Source organism: Ornithodoros turicata, chromosome 3 (assembly GCF_037126465.1).
Source record: "Ornithodoros turicata isolate Travis chromosome 3, ASM3712646v1, whole genome shotgun sequence".
NCBI classification, from domain to species: Eukaryota; Metazoa; Arthropoda; class Arachnida; order Ixodida; family Argasidae; genus Ornithodoros; species Ornithodoros turicata.
The window spans coordinates 23,233,806-23,258,765 of NC_088203.1; the positions used below are offsets into that span (position 1 = coordinate 23,233,806).

General features: G+C 45.0%; 1 long non-coding RNA gene across 1 annotated transcript in view; it reads right to left on the reverse strand.

The window, feature by feature from the left end:
* LOC135388299 (uncharacterized) overlaps nt 1-24,960 on the reverse strand; it is a 58,162-nt gene that overhangs the window by 15,032 nt on the left and 18,170 nt on the right. Inside the window, exon 3 of the long non-coding RNA XR_010421324.1 lies at nt 15,159-15,275. This is a non-coding gene — a long non-coding RNA (uncharacterized LOC135388299). The remainder of the gene's footprint in view (nt 1-15,158; nt 15,276-24,960) is intronic.

A 24,960-nucleotide genomic window follows, 5' to 3' on the forward strand; every position in this document is an offset into this window, starting at 1 on the left:
TCGATAGCTGGTCCTTCAGATCTTGTTGTGCAAATATTTTTCAAATGACTGTGTATTTGGTGCACCTTCCAACGGTGTAATATCTCCCACATCTCCGAATACGACCATGTCTATGACATATTCAAATACAGTGATAATGCAATCGTTTAGATGCTCTTTCTCAAAACACGTTCTTATCATGTACTCCCACGACTTATGGTAAAGTGTGCAAAGTCCGTCCATCTCTTCGGTGATGTTTCCCTTGTAGAGTAATTATTTGTTGTGCTTTCCAGTGTGCTTCTACACTTAATTCAAGCATACCCGTGCTCATTTTATTGGTTGAAATTTTATGGTCTTACGGATGCTTCGACATAGCTTCCTGCATCGTTCAAATCGACCTTCACCTCTTATTCCGCGTGCTATCAGGCTTAGAATTTAATTAAAAACCGTATTCACGCCCATGTCGTGTTTTTAAGATCACCCAATCTTGATGGATTGAGAATTCAGCAAATTGATTTACAAATAACGCGACACGTTTTCCTGTAAGAAAAATGCATCCTTTCGATTATTTTGTGTACGAGCCTCACACCCTGCGTGCGCAATAAATACCTTTGCTTCTCTCTTGACAGGTGAGGGAAGGTGACAGGAGGTGGTCGCCGGGGTTCAGCTAGAAAGCATGTCCTCTCAGTTTCTTGTGCTTAGTTTGGAAATCCCTCTACTTGTTCCTGTACGTTAACGAAAAGATATGTTTCTTTTGTGGAGCAACTTTTCTACTTCCATGATGTTTTTGCATGTGCTGAATGCATGCCGCTTGCTTAGGAAATGATTGTGCCATGTCCCTGTTGTAAACAAATATTGGCTTGTCTTTGTTTCAGGCGTTTACTCGACTGACATTAATAAAAAATAATGATCTTGAGTCCAGTATTTTCTGTGTTGGGAATGTCTCAACTAGCTAGTACGTAGACACAATGTGAAAATGTGATTCTGAGTTGTGTCTGATGATCGTTTGGTTCGTGTGTACAAAACGTTTACGCTACTTTGCATTTCAGAAAACCGAGGTGGATACTTGTGTTGTTTCTTTGTAGTTGATCTGGCTGATGCATGTAGAGCTTTCTGTTGCAAAGCTATCATAAAAAATTGGAAGTTATTTTAGTGAATTGGTAATATTAGTTGCTTTAATTATTTCTCGTTTTGATAAATTGGTTGAGTATTGTTTTGTTGAGATGATGTTTACATATTTCTATCATTGAATTTATTGATTCTCCGTGCTTTCCCTATGTGTTCTTCAGAATGGAATAATGTGAGCATAGAATCCTTACATCTATTTGCGGTGGCGGTTTAATTAGCATAATAAGGAACATTGCCTCTCTGCAAACTTGGAAAGGCATCACTGCAGTTGGCATTGGGAGAGACAGCGTCCTCCATCCATTTTTAGGAAAGAAGGGAAATGCACGTGTGAAAAAGGGAATCTTTGTAGCATCTGTTTTATGGGAAGAAAATTGTTCTCATAGTGTACGCCTGCTTATGCCGCGAGGGTGATTTTACTTAATGTAATGGCGCTTTCCCCGCATGTATCTGTCGTTTGGATGTTGTTTGTCTGTCTGTTGTTTATGTCGTTTGTTTGGAGAAAGTGCAGCTTTGGGTGACGCTTGGAGAAACTGGTTCGTTCTGATATCGTTGTCTGTCCTCAGTTTCGCTTGTTATTTGTGAGGGCTATGGATTGGTTTGATATATTTCTTGTTGTGTCCCTCTGTTCTTCAGAATTGAATGAATAATTATTTTCTTAGGTCTGCGCTGATCATATACAAGGTGATTGAAACTGTCTAATTAAAAGTTGTGTCCTGGAAGAACAAAGCATGCGCAGTTAAAATATGTCTTCGCTTTGGCTATATATAGACTTATAGTTTCCCGGCCCGTTTTGAGGTAAGAGTGTGAGAGAGTGGGAAAATGAGCGCCCCTTAGTTTGCCATTCTACCATAGATATTTACTATTTGTTAGTGTAATCGCCTCCAATGCACTCATAGAACAAAGGTTTTCATCTGGGTTTTTCTCCTTCATGTGATTGGCACAATTGCCAGCACCATTGGCTTTAATAAGATATTTTCATCTTTAGAATTGTGTAGGACTCTTCTCTGCATGTTCGAACGAACGCGAGAAGCAGAGCCTCTGCACGTCCGAGCGCGAGAAGGAAACGCACTGCCCTTCCTCCAGCCACGGCTCCTAAATTGGGGCATAGATGTAATCTGTTGGTCATAACTCTCCTCCAATGTGAATACATACACGAAATCTCCTCAGGGCCCTACCTTTGTTGTAAGCAGATGCACAAGCTTCCAGCCCATTTTACGCATTTGATAAGCTCGTGTCGACCATCAAGGTCCTCGTAGTGATGAACAGATAAACATGATCCTTGAGTCGTTATCTGTGCTCCCACGTATAGAAGCAGGGCGAACAGAATTCCTCAATGAAATACGGACTATCAAATCTAAACTAGACGCCACTGACAAGAAAGTCACCGAGCTATTCACTAAAGTCGCAGCAATATAGGGCGAGCTTTCGTCATTCCGCGATGTCCCCAAGAGGGTACAGGACCTGTCGAATACAACTGCCTCGTTATCTAGCGGTGTCCGCACCATAAAGGACCAGATTGACAACCTTGAGAATAGAATGCGGAGGAACAATCTGGTGTTTCATGGCTTGAGTGATAGCTCTTCCGAGACGTGGGCCCAGTCCGAAGCTCTGGTAACTGACCTGTGCAAAAATAATCTAGGTATGGAGATTCCGCCTCACGCAATCGAGCGCGCCCACCGCATTGGACGCTACCAACCAAACAGACACAGACCAATTATTGTCAAGTTTGCTTCTTACAAAACGAAAGAGTTTGTTATGAGTGCTGGCCGATTTTTAAAAGACACCGGTATTTCTGTCACGGGCGACTACTCATTATCAGTTCGCACGGCTCGCAAGCACCTCTTGGCTTTCGCAAAATCGCAATCTGCGCCTTCTAAGCTCCGCTTCGACAAGTTGTTATTGAATGGCAAATTGTATACATTTAACCACGCCACCTCAAGCATTGTTGAAAAAGGCGTATAGCAGCAAGAGTCTGTCGAAGGGCGCATTGTATCGAGTGTATCACTTCCTGCTTCTACCAACTCCGCGTCCCGCCCTCTCTCGGTCATTTTTACCAATATCAGAAGCCTCCTACCCAAGCAGGATCAACTTAAGAGCCTTATGTCCTCCTGCGATTGTGATGTAATTGCCTTAACCGAAACATGGCTTTCCGCTGACATATCTGACACGGAGCTCCTCCCGAACGACACCAAGTACAAAATTCATCGCTGTGACAGATAGGGCCGACGCGGGGGTGGCGTGCTCCTTGGTGTTCGAGACTGCTTCTCGTCGTCTGTCATACCTGTGCAATCAAGCTTAGAGATTGTATGGTTAAAAATTGAGTGTTGTAATAGTCATGTCGTCATCGGAGTATGCTGTCGCTCACCAAGTTTTTATGTTGGTTTCATCGAGCAATTGCGTTGCGACATGTCTGTCGTTACTGCTCGCTTTCCTAGCAATGCTATCATCCTGATGGGCGATTTTAATATGCCTGGTATAAACTGGTCTGTCCCGTGTGTAACACATGACTCCGCTTCCATCAATAAGGATTTTCTCGAACTGTGTCACGACTTCAACCGTACGCAAGTGGTACCTTTTCCTACAAGAGTTTCAACCAGCTGTTCAAGCACACTTGACCTAGTTTTGTCCACACGTCCTGACATTATAGAAGCTATCTCCGACATCGGGAAACTTAGCGACCACAATGTGATACACTATCAACTACATGTATCCGTGCCTAGGCGGCCTAGTTCCAAGAAAGTTATTCGTCTCTACGACAGAGCCGATTTCGAAGCTATCAACGAAGAGCTTCAGTCTGACTTCTCCACATTCTGCCGGGACAGCGCCAATAGGTCGGTCGAGGTCAACTGGCTTCTCTTTAAAAACAAACTCTGCAACCTTGCTGAGATTCATATTCCCAAGACCACTATTCCATGCCCGCAGCCCGCTCCATGGTTTAATCACTCGCTCAAGTCTCTGGCTAGTAAAAAGAAAAATATGTTTCGCCGTGCCAAATACTCCGGCTCCCAGCATGCCTGGGAGAGATATCGTTCGGCCCTTTCGCTGTATAGGAAGTCTCTCAGAACGGCCAAACTTAAATTCTTTCAATCTGACCTTGGGTCAATTCTGAGCTCAAACACCCGGAAGTTCTGGAATTTAATTAACCCGCGCTCGGTCCCAGATATCCAGCTTGTAGACGGTGAGGGCACGCTACTGCATGCGTCTAGGTCTGCTGAAATCCTCAGCCGCACCTTTGCCAGCAATTTCACTGTCGAAACTCCCATCTGTGACCAGCTCCGCAGTCCATGGCATACTCCTCCGCCAATGGCACCTTTTATAATCACGGCTCATGGTATAACGAAATTAATTGATACGTTAAAAATGTCATCATCCGCTGGGATTGATAACATTAATGCTAAGGTCTTGAAAGGCACCAGGACAACCTCTGCGGCTCACTTAGCACTCATCTTTAATCAGTCGCTAAGCGAATGCCAAGTCCCCTCTGACTGGCGTATAGGTAAAGTGATCCCTATCCATAAAAAGGGTGATCGATGTTCACCTGCCAATTATCGCCCCATTTCACTAACTAGTGTTCCCTCAAAGCTTCTCGAGCATATCATTCGCTCTAATATTATCAGCCACCTAGATAATCATAATCTTCTTTTCCATCGGCAACACGGCTTTCGAAAGGGTTACTCATGCGAACCCCAACTAGCCCAGTTCGTTCATGACCTCCACGATAACCTCGACAGTCGCTATCAAACTGACACCATCTTCTTAGATTTTTCAAAAGCCTTCGACCGTGTTCCCCACAACCGTCTGTTACTAAAACTCCGCCGTTTTAACATCGACGACCTCACCCTATCGTGGATCCGCCAATTCCTTGCTTCACGTTCCCAGTTTGTCCAGGTCAATGACTGTTGTTCCGCACTCACCCCCGTAGTCTTTGGCATCCCGCAAGGTTCCGTCTTCGGACCTCTCCTATTTATGATATACATAACGACCTCCCTGACCGACTTTCTTCCAATATAAGGCTGTTCGCCGACGACTGCGTCTTGTACAGGAAAATCACAACCAGACACAATAACACTCCAAGATGATCTAAACCTGGTGGATCAGTGGTGCAAGGAATGGCTCATGCCTCTTAACATCGACAAGTGTTGTCACATCACGTTTTGTCGTCACGTTCCTAAGTTTTCATGCTCGTACAGCATCAATAATACTAGCATCCCATCAAGCCCTTCATACAAATATCTTGGTATCGCACTTCAATCTAATCTTTCTTGGAACACGCACGTCTCCACCATTGCCGCAAAGGCGAACCGTACGCTTGGCTATCTACGACGGAATCTTCGCCTTGCCTCCCCCCAAGTAAAACGCCTTTCCTATATTACCCTCGTTCGACCACAGTTAGAATATGCCGCTGCTATCTGGGACCCCTCCGTTGCGTACTTATCTAACGAATTGGAGAAGGTCCAAAACCGAGCCGCGCGGTTTATCACCAACAACTACTCCACTACCGCTAGCATTTCCCAGCTAAAGCTTCACCTTGACCTACCACCCTTATCAACCCGTCGATAAATTTCGAGGCTTTGCCTTTTCCACAGGCTCTATCATTCTGACATTCCTTCGTTTCCCTACATCGCACCAGCTCACTCCATCTCCTCACGCATTGACCACCATCTCAAGGTATCACGTTTCCGCTGCAGAACGACGGCGTTTTCTAACTCATTCTTTCCTAAGACATGCGTTGATTGGAATTACCTCCCCATCGATGTCATCTCTCACCTTCTTCCCGATCGCTTTCGCAGTTCACTGTCCACATTTGTTTAATAACAATGCTCATTCTTTACGTCACATATCGGTTACTGGATTAATTCGCACAGTTTCCGTTCGTTTGTTCTTATTCACCCTTTCAATGTTTACAAGCAGAAGGCACAACCGGAAGTTGTCTAGGGTCCCCAGCGTCAGCGGCTACATGTGGCGCCATGTTGTGTCACTCATTTCAGTTAAACCCTTTCACTATTTGTAAACAGTGAAAGGGATTAACTGAAATGAGTGACACGACGTAGCGCCACATGTTGCCGTTGATGCGGGGACCCTAGGCAACTTCCGGTGTGCCTTCTGTGTGTAGACATTGAAAGGGTGAATATGTTTGTTCGCTTGTTCAGATATGTTCTTTATGTTCAGACTGTGTACTTTTTCGCTTATTTGCTATTGTAATGAAATGCTATCTCCTTTGCCACCTTTGCCACTCTCCCATGTAATGCCCTCTGGGCCTTTGGGATTAATAAATGAAATGTAATTAAAAATGAATTGCGCCGTATGGCATGTTCACTACAGCGGACCATCATCCCGATTATAGCATTGGCGATTTGAGGAAACAAATCAGATTTAAATCAGATAAAGTCGGGATTTAAATTTATTGGAGTAAATCAAATCACTTCAAATCTGGATTTATTTTCAGTACACCAAATCAAATCCATTTTTAAATCCGGATTTTTCAGGTCCATCGCAAATCCGGAAGAGCAACTATAACGCTGCTCAACAGCTGTGGAATATTTCAGAATCGACCGCAGCTTTCAAGCTTCGATTTGGTACAGGATAGCAAATTACTAACGCTAATTCCCAACAGCTGCGTAACTGAAAAAAAGAGGCGGAACATGGAAGATATACTTCATCAATGGAGCTCCATGAGTATATACTGCGGCAAAAAGAGATGTGAACTTGACTGCAGGAGGAATATAGCACTGCGGGAAACTCCGTGCACATTGCTTCTTTAACACTAGGTACTGTACACCTGCCATAAGCTGTAACCGTATACGACTATTTCTGGACGGGAAACCAGTCAACTTTCTCACCGGCACGACAACTCAACATTAGTCTCTGTTAAATATTGACTTCGAATTAACTGATAAAGATTTTGCTGCACACAGAAAAGTTGAAATGGCACGCAAAAGTAGTTATTGTGGTCAAAGCATATTCGCAAAGCAAGCGCTACAAAAGCGCGCTGAGACAGCAGCCGGCGGGCGACAGCGTGGTTCCCAAGTTTGTCATACAAACATCCGAAATGCCCGCCACGTCCGCACATGTAGCGGTCGCACGTGGAGCGTTCCTATTGGTTGCCGTCAAAGGGCCGCTTCCGCCTTTCGCCGAATGTTTCTGTCCACTGCTGTCACAAGGAAATCGGTGACCTTCCCATCGTACCCGTCGGAACGGAAACCGGCGACGGTGGTCGGTTTTCCGTCGAAAAATCGTCGTATGCGGTTACCGCTATACGATGCATTTCTTGCTCTGCGAACAAATGCAAAGAACGGCGAGAAGTACAGATATGGGAGTGCAGCATAATGATACAGTACTGCAAAAACCGGGGGGGGGGGGTCGGAAGGATAATATGGGTCCTAGAGCGTTTTTCCCCCCGCGCATGATATATAGGCCGTAAAATGAACAGCGTGCAAAACTGTCGGTACAGTGTTCGGGTATTACCAGCAGAACAACCTTTTCTCCTATCAAGAGTCGCTGAGGTTTTCTCAGTGGTCTATTCGCGGAATATTGGAATGTATTGTGCTTAGTGTCCGCATTACACAGTGATGGGAAGTAGTTGAAGGACCAAGCACTTTAAGTACATTTCTTAGTACTTGTACTTAATTTAGAGTACATTTCAATTCGCGTACTTTGTACAGTACTTCAGGTACTGTTCTTCGGTACTGTCATATCCATTACTCAATCACCGTTTGGCAATACAAACATTTGAGTCAGCTGTAAACTATCAATGTTTTCTAACTATCACTTTGCGAGATTGCTAGCTAAAACTTTCCAAAGATAACAGTCGAAGCATAATTATCTCGCATTTTATAACTACCCAGTGTCAAACGTTCAGCGACACGATCTAAAGTTTTAATGGACTTGATTACTACTTTTAAGTATTTTGAAAATGTATTTGTACTTTGCTTTAAGTACATTTGCACATAGTTGCTTGTACTGTACCTAAAGGGAGACTCAGGGACAATTTGAAATTAGTATAGTGACTGTGCAAATAAGTTGGGATTATTCTTCCGAAATGATAAATAAAGTTGGTTTGGCACTCGGAGACTCGTTAGTTGCCAAAAGAGCTAAGCAGCTCATATCCAAACCGAAACTCCGGAAGGCCCCCTGTCCGGCCTCCTGTGCTCTAATACGCTACGTCACAGGTAGTCTCGTGGCGACGGCAGACGCGCATGCGCGCATTTTTCGCGCATGCGCTCGGTAAGTTCTCTGTGCGGCATGAATGACGAGTCATCAGTTTCGCCTGTTTCGTTCTGAAATACTCGTCACCAGTAGAATGAACCTAGAGAAGGCCGCACGCGAAGAATACTAGTGAGGTGAAGCACAGTGTTGCTGGGCTGCTCTTCCGTGGAGCAACGGCGAATCACTCAAGGGACAACATTCAATTTCTAATTATCAGTGCCACCTGGGGATGATAAATTGTGTTCATTGAAACATATCATGCGCTGTTTTTCGGTGCCGAGCCTCTTTTTAAAGTAGAACAGGTGCTAGGTACGTGATACTTTATGCATCAAGTACAGTTTTGAGGCGCTTTGTCTATCACTGTCATTACATTAGACAGTAATGCCGTTTACACATTACAGGGTGTCTCAGTTAAATCCCCGGGCTAAATAATTCACGGACGGGTGCACCAATCCAATTACTTTTAAAAAAGTACCTGTCCGATACGGCCTACAAGCGGCGCACCGTGTGAATGAGTGGCTGGCGCTCATTATTTAAAGGTACTGTAAAGCAGTAGACAAGCATGATATACCGGTGATGTGATTAGAGACTTTGTTTGTTCTAAATATCATATTTGGAGCCAGACAACGCGCTATAAATATTTTTAATTTGACATGAAAGATGTGGCGCAGTGGAGCAATGCGCCGCCTGGTGTCGACAACCCCTGTACAGCGGGCAACACTGAAAATTGGTATTACGCACTATTACATCGGAACTTTGTTATTTTAGTAACCATATTATTAGTTTTCCTGTTTACGTATGCATTCCGAAACCCCTGTTAATAGTGTTTTTTGCGAAGTAACCCAGCGCGGGCCGCTGTTCGATGGAGGCTCTCCCTACTTGACTGCTGCGCCTGCGCGCTCCTTCTGTTCGCGGCCTCTTTCGAACGAACAAACTCTCTCTGTGAACCTCTGTGAACAAAAAGCGAAAAAGTCCCGAGGCTGTCTGGCTTCTTGAACGTCTGACACATTTTTTTCAACGGCTCAGCATTTGATTTCAGTTCGCTTATCCGTTTATCCTCAGATGTGGACTGCAGGGGCGGATTTTATGGTGAATTGTTATGTCGTGCCCAGTGTTATACACATGCAATGTGCTTGCCGCCGTATATGTGAGGAGCTCGGATTCATTTCGAATACCTAGTACAGTGTTTCCCGTAACCTTTAATTATAATTTTCTAATTAATTGCACCATCGATTGGAATGAAAGTTGCGCAGGTTTGTCCTGGTGGCTTGGACTATCGAATAGTCACACTAAATGACATTTGATCGGTGCTGCTTTACAGTACCTTTAAATAAAAATTCAAAGGAGTGTCGTAAAAAAAAAAAAAAAAGAAAAAAAAAAGAACTCTAAAGCAGGGCGCCGTTTGCATTAGAATGGGTACTACTCCTTTTGAGACCGTCAGTGAACACATTTTAAAGCATAATCTGCTACCGAAGCAGGTCATTTGTTGCAGTAATTAATTGGTTTCGGTTTATATAATTTTGTCGCTGCTGGTTGCGGCGAAGCACAAAATGACGTAATTCATTGGTGTAATTCGTTGCTGGGTAAGGGGCTGGAAGAGCGTCCTTTCTCCGCTTCGGTAGTATGCATTTTAGTGCCGACGGCGCCCTGCTTTAGAAGTTACGTTCCTACATGGCACGTATTTGAATTTTTATTTAAATAATGAGTGCATAGCTCATGGTGCGCACTTGTAGGTGGTATCGGACAGGTACTTGTAAAAAAGAAAGTTCTTCGATTGGTGCACCGGTTCGCGAATTATTTAACCCGGGTATTTAACTAAAACACCCTGTATAGCAGAGGCAGCCCCAGCCGGAACAAGCGTGTGCAACAGTCGCGCAAGTATGCACCTCGCTCATATAGAGGGTGTCTCACGTAACGTGTCAAAAAATCATACTAAAAAATCTACACGTCGGAAAATCAAGGGGTCAACGGTATTCACCCTCAGAGAGTTTTTGCCGTCGTGTGAGAACACTTTGGTGAAATTTTCGCCATGGGAAATTTAATTTTCCGAATCAAAGTCCGGAAATTGTGGAGTCAACCTAATATTTCTTCGACAGATTCTGGAAGCACGGGTCGGGTTTAGGCGTTTAGCCCACTAACGGAAAAATTTATGTCGTGGGACAAAACTAAGGAAAAAAAATTGAAGAGTGATATTAGACGGTAGGAACAACTTATTTATTTACACATGGTAAACAAGACTTTCGTGCACGAGACTGCACTTCTTCAGGTTACAAAAATATAAACATGGTACAGGCACATATATACAGTTGAAGGGGGAGTTCTGGCACGAGAGGGTAACAGGTTGATTTAAAGGATGCAAACACAGATAAAAATCAAAAGAACATAAATACAAAAGCAGGGGTATCAGAAGCGAAACATAACGCGAGCCCAAGGGCTTATACACAGGAAACGAGAACACTTTTTGGTGACGTTCCAGGAATTAAGGATAAAAAGGGGGGGTTATGGCGACGGAATGAGGACACAGGTGCGGAGTACAAAGGTGACCAGTGGACCGTGAGAAAGTGAAGACGGATATGGTCTCAGGAGAGAGACAAACGAAGAAAATGTGGAAATTGGAGAGTTGTGTGTGTGTGTTTATCATCTTTTTTTATTTGAAAAAATTATATTTACGGGTTCAATAATTGTAGCGGGCCTGCGTTGATGTTCAAACCATGAGGCTTCAGAGAATGGAATTTTGCAATTAAAAAGGATTCGCGATTTTTGCGCTTCATGTCACTGTTATAACCCGATTCAAGGATAACGATTTTGAGGTCTGTACCTAAAACGTGTCCAGGAAGGTTAAAATGTGTAGAAACGGGTGTAGGATGGCTATTAACAATATCGGATTTATGGCCGTAAAACCTTTCCCTCATGGTGTTCGAGGTTTCTCCAACATACTGAATACAACATTTAGTGCACATAATGAGGTAACATACGTTAAAAGAGTTGCAGTGCAATCCCTGTCGGATTTCGAAAATAAAAGAGTTTGAGGTGCTCGAGATAAATGTACATGGGCTAATGAAATGACATGTTTGGCAGCGTTTGTTACCACAAGGGGAACACCCAGGATTTGGTCGGGATAGACGGGATGAAACTAGTAAGTTACGAATGTTACGTGATCGACGGAATGTGATATTGGGGGGAGCAGGAAAAATTATTTTAAGTTTTTCGTCGCTCTGGAAGTATGTTGAGATGGCGGGTGAAGATGGACCCTGCGCCACTCAGTGCTTTGTTATAGGCGGTAACGAAGGATAAGGGGTTTTGTTGCTGCCGCGGTTCATGTGAAAGTAATTTATCCCGATCTAGAGATTTGCACGCATTGTTTATAAGGTTGGGAGGGTAGTTTCGTTTTCTAAAATCGTTGGACATTTCTTCAGCGCATGCCTCAAAATCTTCTGGGTTAGAGCATATGCGTTTTAGACGTGTGAATTGACCAAAGGGGATGTTCCTTTTCTGAGTATTAGGATGGTAGCTGTTAAAATGAAGGTACTGGCGTTTGTCAGTGGGTTTCTTGTATAGATTCGTGACCAGCTTACCAGACTGTTTAGAGACAGTCACGTCTAGAAAATTCACTGATGAGTGGGAAAGATTACACGTGAACTTGATAGCCTGATGTACGGAGTTAAAATGCTCGAAAAACGCAATTAAGGATGGTTCTTCACCCGACCATACGATGAAAATGTCGTCAGTGTACCTTAAGAAGACTAAAGGTTTGATCGGGAAGGATGCTAATGTTTTTTCTTCGAATTGCCCCATGAAAAGATTCGCATAGTTGGGAGACACGCGTGACCCCATTGCTGCACCTTGAATTTGGACAAAATGTTTTTCGTTAAATATAAAGTTGTTGTACATGAGCACAAGCTCAAGGAGCGAGAGGACAGCTGATGTCTGGAGAACTTCAGACGGGAAAGATTCAAGAAAAACTTTCACACCGCATCGAGACCCTCATCGTGTGGTATGTTTGTATAAAGGGATGTAACATCCATAGTAGCCAAGATGACGTTGCTCAAATCGCTGCTTATTAATTAATTAAGTTCTGCTTATTAATCGAATCGACTTTGAGGAGAAAGTCATTGGTGTCTTTTACGTAAGAGGGCAGAAGCGGAGGAACGTGTTTGATACAATGGTCTAAAAGGAGAGAAATGTTTTCGGTGGGTGTGTTTATTCCTGATATTATAGGCCTGCCGGGGTTATTTTTCTTGTGTACCTTAATCAATAGGTAGAATGAACCTGGAGTAGCATTTTTGGGTCTAATGAACTCCGCAATGTGACGTGGAATAGAATAGTTAGTGATTAGCGCGCTGATCTTTTGGTTAATTGTGCGACAAAATAGTGGAGTGGGGTCAGAGTCAAGAGGCTTGTAGAACCTAGCATCACTGATGTGCTCATTTGCTTTGCTGACGTAGTCTGAAGAATTCATCACGACAATTCCTCCGCCTTTATCAGCGGGCCTGATTATGATATCATCACGAGACTTGAGATTCCGTAGTGCTATCCTTTCTTGCTTAGATAAATTAAATGATCCCCGGTTGTCAAAAAATGTCATGTGAAAAAAAAAATTGGAAAAATCGGCTTTTTCTGACACACGTATTTCAACGGCGCACGAAATCGGCAGAAAAATGCGATGAGAGGAGTACATGCCCCAGTTTATTCCCTGCCCTGTACCAATGGGAATCCATGTAGCCTCAAATTATTATCGCGAGGTCTCTTCCTATCCCTTTCCTCTTGTTTTTTTGCAGTGTTCTATCTATCATCTGGCCAGGGGCATGTCCTCCTCTCATCGCATCTTTGCGACCGATTTCGTGCGCCATTGAAATACACGCGTCAGAAAAAGCCGATTCTCTAAATTTTTTCCGCTCCTTACTTTTGTACCACGAAATGAATTTTTCCGTGGTGGGCTTAACCCTTCCCATGCTTCCCGAATCTGTCGAAAAAATGTTAGGTTGACTAGGCAATTTAAGGACTTTAATTCGGAAAATTAAGTTTCCCATGGTGAAAAATTCATAAAAGTGTTCTCACACGACGGCAAAAACTCCGTGAATGTGAATACCGTTGACCTCTTAATTTTCCGATTTTTAAATACAATTTTCTGACACGTTACGTGAGACACCCTATATACAGGGTGTCAAAGCTAACTCTCAACAACTGGTTCAGTCCGCAAGGTGTTGGCCTCCTTCAGGCTGGTTTAGAGTCCGACGGAGTGGGGCGTAGCGCACCGCCGCGCGTCGCGAGCCAGTTCATAGTTCCACGACACTCGGCGAAGCGCGGCGCGGCGGCAACGCGCGATGCGTCAACTGCCGTCGTGGGAGAAGAGCACAGCTCTATACATCTGACGGTAACCAGCAGGCCGCGTACGGCGTGGGCTCCGGTGGACTCGCATTTCCCAACATGGCGTTGTCCATTAAGTTTTCGATCGAAGCTGTTAAGGAACTTCTGTGTCTATATAATAGGGTGGGCTATAGAGACAAGGAAAAGAAGGAGAACAGCTGGACAGACGTGTAATTTTCTTCTTCAATTCAGTGTATATATTTGGGGGCACAAACCGTGTTACAGTAGTATAAACATAACAGTGCCGACAATGAGAACATGAATTGTCTTTAGTCGGATTCCAACATGCGGGTACAGTTGCCAGATATGCTAGCTTTCCCACTACGAAATGTGAAAATCCACGGTAGTGTTTTCGCCGCTCTGCGCCAAATCGTGCTAGGCTATGATCCCGGGAGGAAGTGTGACGTAGCGAACGCTAGCTGTCGGCGCGGAACGCGGGTAGCGATGGGCGAAGACTACATCGGACCCTAAACGATCCTTAAGCTCAAGATCACGCGTTCGATCCCGGTCGAAGGGGAGGTAAATAGTGCTTAAATAGCACCGTGTGTTGGATATCTTAGGTGCACGTTAAAAGAACATCAGACGCGTGCAGCATATCGACACAGAAATGGGTGGGCGGACAGACTTTACGTGTATACTGTAAGAAAAATATCCGTAATTTTACTGCACAAGTGACTGCTAATTCTGTTGTCGGCATATGAGCCGTAATCTATATGCTGCATAAAATCCGTTTTGAATGCACACTGCACAGTTCCAGACTGGGTATTCGCAGTTTAATATCCCTTTAATTGCACACATATTTCCAGTGACTTGAAAAAATAGTTCACATTATTTTTCAATTCAGAGTGTCAAAGTGGGACAGAAAAATAAATATGAAGCCCCAAATACTGCCAGTTATGGCGGTATGGGATGGTGCCCAATTTGGCACATCGTGCAACTAAGGGTTCATATATTGCAGATACCTTCCATACATTCCTGTGCAACTCTATGCCTATTCATGAAACACGTCTAAGGCTAAGTGTTTCAGTACCTGCTAAGTGCGAAGTGCTATGACTACCTGTGTTTTCACCACGTTCGCATTGCAAGTTGGCGCGCTCGCGAAGTTGTAGCCAACTTCTATCTCTTTCCCTTCGCAAGTTCCTCGAAATTGACATAGATGGCACAGGGATATTGCGCAGTGTTCGTTGATGACTACGCTATCTATTGTCAGACTTGACATCTCGCGCGTTTCACATGAGTTGTGGCACGTTTTGGAGTTGGTGCCGAATTTGGGACCGTGTGCAATAGAGGGTTCGGCTCTCTTTTCGCTTATGGGAGGTGCGCAGTGTGCACTCCAAAGAACTTTTTTTTTGCAATATCTACTTTGCGGCACATATGCCGATAACAGAGATAGCGTCACTTATGCGTAAGATTACGCTTTTTTTTACGGTGTACATGTACTCCGATTGCAAAGATGTGTTCGTCATGAAAGTTCTTACCACGCAGGGCGTCCCATCGGGTTCATTCCGCCTTTGGAACACCTCATATCTTGGAACATAGGGCATTAAACATGTGAAGTTGCAGCGCTTCAGGTAGGCTTGGATAAAGACTTTCCCCTGAAATGAATATTCCTTAGGAACCTGTCATGACCGGATATGCAGAGATAAGAGGGGCTTCAACAGAGATCAGATATAAGTTTTTTTTTTTTTTTTGCTTTTCAGAAGAATCTTGTAATGTGCCACGTAATTTGTGCTAACACTAAACATTTTTTAGAGTGCAATTTAGAAGGACAATGTAACGGTGCACCACGAAAAAAGAAATTCCGAAATCGCACTTTGGAGAATGTAGTGTACAATAGGAAGGAAGGAAATTTTCTTCCATCTCTTCTAACTGCTCATCTTCGCATCACAACCATTTAACATTTCTTGTTTGTTGCATCTATTTCATTACATTGTAATAGTGGTGACGACACTCTATTGACGTCGCGACTACAAACAATCCAAGCCAAGGGTGCCGGAACAGGGGGAGCAGGGGAAGCGACGGCTCCCCCTCATTTAGAGATGAGGTAGCCCGGCTTCTCCAGCCAAAGGGCACTGCCACAGGGCGACAAGTTCTTGTGCGAATTTTCGTTTAATTGCGAGTTAGGTTAGAGAAGAGTTATTGCAACAGGCACTGGTTGGTTGGCCATGACAGCTTCGGGCTTCCCCAAACTTATGCTTGCTGACAGGAAGTTATGCTGACAGCTTCCCCAAACTTATGCTTCCAGATGTTTTGTCAGACGCCTTGGACGGATAGTCCGAGTGGTCGTCCTCCGGGTAGGTTTCGACCCCCTACGGCGAGACCAGGCATGGCATTTTCGGGTCGTTCCAACCGTTTACGTAACCCGAAACCACGTGCAGTGGCGTCGGAACTATTTTTCCCACTGATCTCTATGTATAAAGGCTGGATCGCGCATGGGAGAGGGGCTCGTGGGGGAGAGGCGTGCCTTCGGGCCGCCATGTTGGTGGGCCCTAAAGTGCTGTGTGTGCCCATAGAAAACAATGGGAGGCAACAGATATTGTGAGTATTTATTGCGCTGCAAGCATTGGTCGTTGTTTGTCATCACACAATTTTGTAAGGTGCCAGTATACTGATGTATCCTAACAGTGTTTCACAGGTGTCCTGCCGTTCGATTCTTAATTACGTTATGTTTTGCATTCCGAAACTAGACGGTCACTGCAGTGCAGCGCTGGGGATTGTACTACAGCTCGTTTCCCAGCCAATATTTCAATAAGAAACGACTTGAGGTTAACAACAACCATGTATATAATGTCCCGTACTGCGTTCTGGACCAAAATTGTTCCATAAAGAACGGTCCGGGAAAAGATATACTCGCATGGCAGAAAGAGATCGTTCTGTAGAATCACAGCCGTTGTTTTAGCCGTGTATGCGTTTAGTGTGATTTATATCAAGCATCGCCTTAGAAAGAGTCCTTTAGTAAACGACAGCGGTGCTTTGCCTCGCAAATATGGACACACCAAAGCAGCCCAAATAATTACTTCACGCAATTAGATCACACACGTTAGGACAGTTAATCAGGTAGTGATGTAAGCTTAATCAATTAATTTACTTAGAAAGTGGTAACACCTCCTTGAGACACAGGACTTACCTCTTTTTGAAGTACAGCCCTTCTATGTTTGTTTGCTTCTTTCTCTATTTGTTCTGAGTATTTGCAGGCGCGGTTGTGCCAAACTGAATGTCCTTCTCCAGCACTCACATGCTTTTGTTGAATACAACTGCAGCGTGAGAAAAGCTGCTTGGAAACGGGGTCCTGCTATCCAGTGCTGACTTTGTCATGCTTGTTATGTGGAGCATGTTCCAAAAAATGCAGCTCCACGTATGGTCTTCAAATTGCAACAGGACTATTTGGAGCTTGAAACAGTCGTGATTTTGTCATTTTGTCCCTCGTGTACCCACTACCCAGTCTCTGAAACGCAAACACACGATAACACGATATGCTTTTGTAATGAAGATCACTGATGATGAGTAAAGAGAATATACGAGTTCAAGTTTATTCAATATTTTATATCATTCATTATATTATTCAACATTTTATGTCAAGTTTATACAACGTATATTCAAGTTCAAGATTTATTTCTTGCACTTATGCGTTTGAGGATACAATGAACGTGCAGGGAGGTCGCAAAAGACTACATTTATTGTTTTGTGACCTTGCTACAATGGCAATATATATTTTAGGAATGACAATGGTCAGGTACGCTCTCTCAATTTTAGGTTGGAATGAGCAATGAATAGCAACTTCCCTCCTGATATTTTCTCATATATGCTAAATTTTAAATTTAATATGATCGAATATGTGATAATATAATAATAATATATAAGAATATAATATGTGATAATTGAATGTGATCAACAGTAGATGTAAACAACATGAGCAGCCAGAGAAGTGCATTCTCAATAAATAATTTTCTTCTTATAGCGTATATGTGCATGCCTATTAACTGAAACAATTATCACAGTTCCCTGACAAGTTTTAATTTCTGAGAGTGTACTGTAGAGGCTGCTTAGATCTACAACAGTTCATACAAGGTATTATATACTGTGAATGCCTTCAAAAATCCCATGTGACACACATGCCTTTACTTTCTGGAGGTGCTGTGGTAGTCAAAGTTTGTGGGCATTACGCAGGTTCTGCACCCATTTCTTGAGTATGTCGAGGCAGCTGTGAAGTGACCTGCATTGATGATGATTATTCCAATTTTTATGGTGCATCGACAACAAAGGAAATAATACATCAGAACATTGGTTTGGGTGCAACCAGTTAAAAATGAATATGTTGTTTAATAAATGCATTGGACAAATGTTAAAACATCAGTTCAGAACATGGTTTAAAATCCCTGTATCTTCTAAAAATTAAAAAGATTAAAAACTATTCTAAAAAGAATATGGGGAACTCTTCTAAAAGGAATTATAATCTCTAATTATTATATTGCTGGGTGAAGGAGCCTAAAGTCTAAGGTGTGTTTCTGATGTGAACATGTAAGAAAATATGCAAAACTGAGAGAGGCTAACCACAGTGCGTGCACTGAGGTTGTTCCTTCCTGTAAAGTAGAAACCAGTGGATGAGGAACGTGATACTTACCTGTACACCCAGCCGTATCACACTGCACAGATTATTCACTGGGTAGCCCTCATGACGAAACCTGTATTGAGAGAACACTTTTGCCTTAAAAACTGCTTCAAATAGCACGACACGCTACAAATTATTACTATCGTAACAAGCTGACGATACAGCTCAGACACAAAGGCGTTATTCAAGTCGCGCCACACCACCGTTACGTAGGATTCTTTGTCACAAATCAAACCAAGGCACAAAACAATACCAATACATGAAAAAAAGTGACAATCGTGGTCTCATTATGACGTAATACCGAACTTGTGCACGAAGGTAATTCAAAGAAATGAATGTGGCACTTGCTTCCGCAGACGCAGAGAACACCGTGTACCATGCTAGCAATGCATGCAAAAAAGCGCTCGAGTGCTTGCACATATATTGATGACAACACTACCTGTGTAGTGTTACGTGTTCTTTCAAGCATATTATGCACTCAAACTGTATTTGCCGCCGGGTAAAATGCAAGTGTGCTCGATTGAACGTCGGAAGGGCGATCAAGCAAGTCGTACAAGTTGCTCTTTTTGGGCAAAAAAACACTTCATAGTGGTCAACTAAATATACAGAATGGACGCCTATTTATTCCTTGATGAAGAGTGACTTACCTGTATAAATTTAGGCCCTGTAACCTTGCCAGTACGGTTGGTACGACCGTTATTGCAAGAAGTTGCCATGATCGCTGCGGCGGCTGTTGTGGGTACAGTAAGATGGCGGCCGGTTTCTTCACGCTCGCGCTCCCTATCCGCGATCCAGCCTTTTACAATCGAGATCAGTGATTTTTCCACTGGGGAAGTGAAAAAAAGAAAAATGCTACCATAAACATCATCATCATCATCATCATCTTTTATTTTCCTTGAGGGCTTATGCAGGCAATACAGGGGTGTTACACAAATTGTAAACGTGGTCCAGGCAAATTACGACATGTGCATACTTGTACAGCAGACCTAAAATCACACTGCAGAACTAATGTCAGATATGTACAATATGTCAGTGAGAAGATAATGTTAATATAATTACAAAGATAATTTACATATCTTGTACACATATTTTACAAACAAGGAAAGATAAACGAATGCTATTAGCCGCGAGAATGTGAGGTGTTTGGACGGGCTTTTTCCAGTCAGGGGGGGTATACGTTTATTTCGGAAAGGTCAGCCTGACCGAAGGTCGGCTTGCTATTCCTAAATCAAAATATATGACAAAGATGAAGAAAAAAAAATAGATTTAAGATGATGAGGGTGGCGCGATGTGTAGATGACATGAAAAGTCAAATCATAATTGCCACATGAGGTCTGTCGTGTAGAGAAAGTCCAGGAAAGCTCGAGTGTTGCAAACCTGACGGGCGTGTCGCACATGGCCAAGTAATATAGGAAGGTATATATGTGTGTCCCAGAGCAGTCAGGCGTCCTTTGAGGGTGTCGCGTGCAGTGTCGCAACGTCTGCAGTGCAGTAGTAGATGCGCTGTGTCTGCTTCCACCCTGCACGAGACGCCTTCTTGTCGGCCGGGTGTTATCTGGCATTTTCCTCACACCGCGGCACACAACACTTGCACACGTCACAAAATAATCTAACTGCACTGTGCAGCAACCTGCACTTATCACTTCTGAAGAAGTAAGAGCGCAGTGCGGCAGTGCGAAACAACAGGTTTAATCTGGGAGCGAACAGCAAAGGTAGAATGAGTGCGCGAGAAACGGTGCTCATGCGCCACAAGGCTGTTGTCGCCCTCTTCTAACGCCCCCCCTCGACAACTAATGCTCAAAGAGACCCATGTGCTCCCTCAGAAGCAGTAGTCGCGGTCGCGGGATGGGTTTGGTTAATGCGTCGGCGACCATCCTGGCTGTTTCGCAGTATTGCAGGTGTATGACTCCGCGCTGGACCAAATCTCTGAGATGATGATGTCGCACGTCAATGTGTTTTGTTGGCGCGCTGTGTCCCTCGCGAAGTGCAAGCTTAATGCAGCCTTGGTTGTCCTCGTAAAGGCAGGTCGGCTGAAGTTGGTCATAACCAAAAACTTGTAAGAGCTGTCGAAGCCACAAAACTTCTTGTGACGCGTGTGCCGCTGCGACATATTCGGCCTCTGTAGATGACAATGCTACAGACATCTGTTTCCTCGTGGACCAGGAGACGGGACTGCCTCCAAGCTGGACGAAGTACCCGCTAGTCGATTTGCGGTCCGACACATCTCCTGCCCAATCCGCATCCACGTAGCACTCCAGCTTCATACCTGGCTGCCCAGAGAGTTTCAGCTTTAAGCTTCTGGTATTCTTCAAGTAACGTAAAAGCTTTTTCACGGCATTCCAGTCTTGCTGGCGTGGCTTACTCACGCGACGACAAAGAATTCCGACGGCACAAGCAATGTCCGGTCGCGTAGTTGTGCTCAAGTACAGCAGCTCCCCGACAGCTTGACGGTACTGATCGTTGGTCGGCAGTAAGCTGTGATCCCCACTAAATTTCAGGTAGTCGGGGTCCATAGGTGTGTGACTAGGCTTGACGTCCATGAGCTGGTATTTTTCCAGAAGGGTGTGGATCTTTTTAGCTATGTGGATGTAGAAGCAACCATCTTCTGATCTCTCTATTTCGATTCCTAGGTACCGGCTGACATGCCCAAGGTCCTTGAGCTCGAAATGCTTGTTCAAACTTTTCCAGGCTCCAGTAATGACTGAATCATCCTTGTGGCAAATCAGCATATCGTCAACGTAGAGAAGGATATATATGCGACTGCCTTTTTCTGTCTTGAAGTAGAGTCAGGGGTCTGCCTCGCTACGGCTGAAGCCCTCTTCAAGAAAGACTTCGTTTGCCTTGATGTTCCATGCCCTCGCGGCCTGCTTGAGCCCATAGAGGGATCTCTGCAGCTTGCAGACTAGATGTTCTTTACCCACCGAAACGAAACCTTCGGGCTGTTTCATGTATATGTCTTCTTCAATCACTCCATTGAGGAAAGCAGTCTTCACATCGTAGTGACGAACCTGCAACTTTCGTGATGCTGATACCGTGAGAAGAACCCGCAAGGTCGTAAGCTTTCCAACGGGGGCAAAAGTAGCGTCGTAGTCCTCTCCGTATTTTTGAGAGTACCCCTGGGCAACGAGCCTTGCCTTGTATCTCTCAACATTGCCGTCTTTGTCTCTCTTTGTTTTGAAAACCCATTTGCAACCGAATGGTCGTTTTCCAGGGGGAAGCTCCACAAGAGCCCACGTGTTAAGTTGGTGAAGTGAAGCAATCTCTTCATTTGCAGCCTCAATCCACTTCACTCTCTCACAAGCTGGCAATGCTTGAACTTCTTTCCAGCTCCCAGGATCAGCAGTTGGTGCGGCCTGAGCGATGTAGGAAAATCGGTCTGGCGGGACGCCCTTATTGCTCCTAGCCGAACGCCGAAGCTCAGTTACGGCTGTCCCTCGATCCTCTCCCGGTGTACCACTGACCTCTTCTTCCCCGGGTGAAGATATGCTCGGCCACATCTCTACTTCTATCTCGCTGGGACTATCTGCACCCGCTTCATGACGTAGCCGGTGATCTCCTGATTCTTCGTGACATGGTGGAGACGATTCTGAGCAGAACTTCTGTACGATTGGAGCTTCATCGATTACCGCGTCCCGAGTCACCTTTATCTTATGATTCCCCTTGAGAAGTACTCGGTATCCCTTCTGAGTTCCTCCGTAGCCAACCAGTCTCCCTTCGACAGCACGAGCATCCCATTTAGACCGTTTTTCCTTTGGAACATGCACGAAGACGTGACTCCCAAACATCCTCAGATGTTCCAAGCTCGGCTTTTTGCTGTGCCACAGCTCGTAAGGTGTTCTGTGAACTGCTCTGCTTGGTAGTCGGTTTTGAAGGTAGCACGCCGTCACGATGGCTTCGCCCCAAAAAGTCGTTGGCATATCCGCTCCTGGCACTCTCACACAGTGTGCGGTTTTTCCTTTCTGCTACACCGTTTTGCTGAGGGCTATACGGAACGGTGGTCTCAAGCTCAACCCCACAGTCTCGCAGAATCAGTCGAGATGTACTGCCAGTGTACTCGGTTCCGTTGTCCCCACGCAGGACCTTCGGGTACGTGCCAAACTTAGTCTTTACTAATGCAAGGTACTCTTTAAGTTTCGAAGGTACCTCGTCCTTGGACTTTAGCAAGTATAGCACAGTGTAACGAGAGTAGTCATCGATAAACGTTACAAAGTACTTGTTCTTGCTCGGCGTAAGAACCATCATGGGCCCGCAAACGTCCGTATGTACCAGGTCCAGTACGCCTTCCGCTCTTGAACCGCTCACTTTTGGGAAGGATGCCCGCTTCATCTTTCCTTTTATACAGCTTGTGCATTTGAGCAGCCGGTCGCAGTCTTCAATAAGGATTCCGTCTGCCAAACCATCCCTGTACAATTGCTTTACGGCTTGTGCATCTCGGTGCCCTAACCGATGGTGCCAAATATGGATGCAATTCCTATGATGCGAAGCTTGTGTAATGTTGGCCACTTCGGTCTTAGCTGTCACAAGCCGGTAAAGGTCCCGCTCGAGCTTTCCTGTAGCCAAGACCTGCTTAATCTTAGCAACCGTGCACTGGTCTCCCCGGAAGGTCACCACGTTGCCGAGACCAGTTAATCTCTTCACGGAAAGGAGGTTACCCTCCAGAGAAGGCACGTAAAGGACTTCTGTGACAGGAACAGTCTTGACTACCGACGGCGATACCCGACACTGCAGGGTGCCATCTCCCACGCCTTGAGAAGAAACGTGCTGACCGTTCGCAACTGTAACCACTTCTGTCTTCTCCCTGAAGTTCCGCGTGAAAAAGTTCAGGTCGTTGCACATATGACTTGTGGCGCCTGAGTCGATGTACCAATCCTTGGCAGAAGAATTTCTCGATAAAAGAAAAGCAATCTCCGACGAAGACGAGTGCTGAGATACTGCCGTCTTAGCGCGCTGTCTGCTTCTTTGTTTCTGCGATTTTCTCTGCGCCTTCCAAGCAGCGCAGTTCCTTTTGATGTGTCCATTCTTCTTACAATAGAAGCAATCTCTTGTATCGCTGGACGTATTCGTGTCACGGGAACCTTGCACACGAAGTGCCGCTTCCGAGTCGGTCATTGCTGACACAACTGTCATCTCTCGCTTCCTTTTAAATTCGTCTACAAGCTTGCCTTTTACGTATTCGAGCGTGAGGTCATCGTCGGGCCGTGTATCAAGTGCGGTGACCAGTGCTTCGTAGGAATCCGGAAGCCCGCTAAGAAGAAGAGCAGCGACTTGGAAGTCAGTTATCTCTTGCCCAATTCCTCGTAGTCGCTCCACCAACTCCAAGGTGCGCCTTATGTAGACTGGCATCTCTTCATCCTTGTCCAATCGTGACTGATATAATTTCCTCAGTAAATACAGCTTATTACTGAGGTTTGCTCTCTCATGAACCTTCTTCAGTTCATCCCACATCTGCTTCGACGATGAGCAGTTACAGACGTGCACTATTTGGCTGTCATCGACGCTAAGGCCAGTGGCGTATCTAGGGCGTGGCAGGTGTGGACAGGTGCCATGGGCGCCAGGTGAACAGGGGCGCCATTATGTGGTCGGGTGTGAATGTGCCAGGTCGGGCACTCAACCGGGCACATTCATAAATGATCTAAAGCACCCGCTATTAGAGAGGTTGTAGTGTGAAACCTAGTGTGGACCACACGAAAACGCATCCCCAAGGACATCGTGTTAGCCATGTTGCCATGGGCGCAGGTAGCTCCAGATACGCCACTGGCTAAGGCAAATCGTACTTTGCGCTTTCCGATCTCCAGCAACCCACGCAGCCGACGGATCCACTGGGGCTTCGTCTGCAACGTATGTCCAAGTGTCCTCCCGGATCAGAAGCATTCTCATCTTGAATTTCCAAGCATGGTAGTTGCCGTCTGTCAACTTCGCAACCATGAACTTGCCCGAGTCTCCCATAACTCCGACGGCTGACGCAGCGGTAGTTCAATTAGCAAAACCGAGGAAGATAAGCAGGGAACAGTGCATCTGAACAAGGTGCTCTGGGCCCATAACCTGAAGAAGTAAGAGCGCAGTGCGGCAGTGCGAAACAAGAGGTTTAATGTGGGAGCGAACAGCAAAGGTAGAATGAGTGCGCGAGAAACGGTGCTCATGCGCCACAAGGCTGTTGTCGCCCTCTTCTAACAACTTCAGACCGATAGTCGAGCCACACCGCTACTTAAAAGAAACTATTCCCGCCGCCACTATTCCCGAACTTTCCGAATGAGTTGAGAGACTCGTTCCGTGGTTGGTCTGGAAGACGGAGGAATGTAAACGCGAAGGGGATAGCAGCAGTTTTCCCGCCGGGGAAGTTTGGGAATAGTGGTGGCGGCAATAGTTTGGTTTAAGTTGCGATATGGCTCGACTATCGGTCTGAAGAGTCAAGTGCAGGTAGCTGCACAGTGCAGTTAGATTATTTCTGTGACGTGTGCAAGTGTTGTGTGCCACGGTGTGACGTCGAGGAAAATGCCAGGAGACACCTGGCCGACAAGAAGGCGTCTCAGACCTTTTCGAAGAATCTTCGGACTTCCCCATCCCTACAGCTAAGTGAAGTACGAGACTGACGCAACAATTGTTTAGTTAGGTAGCCTGTGTGGCAATTTTGAGTTTAAGGATTTGTGCAACTTGCTGGGTAGCCTGGCGAC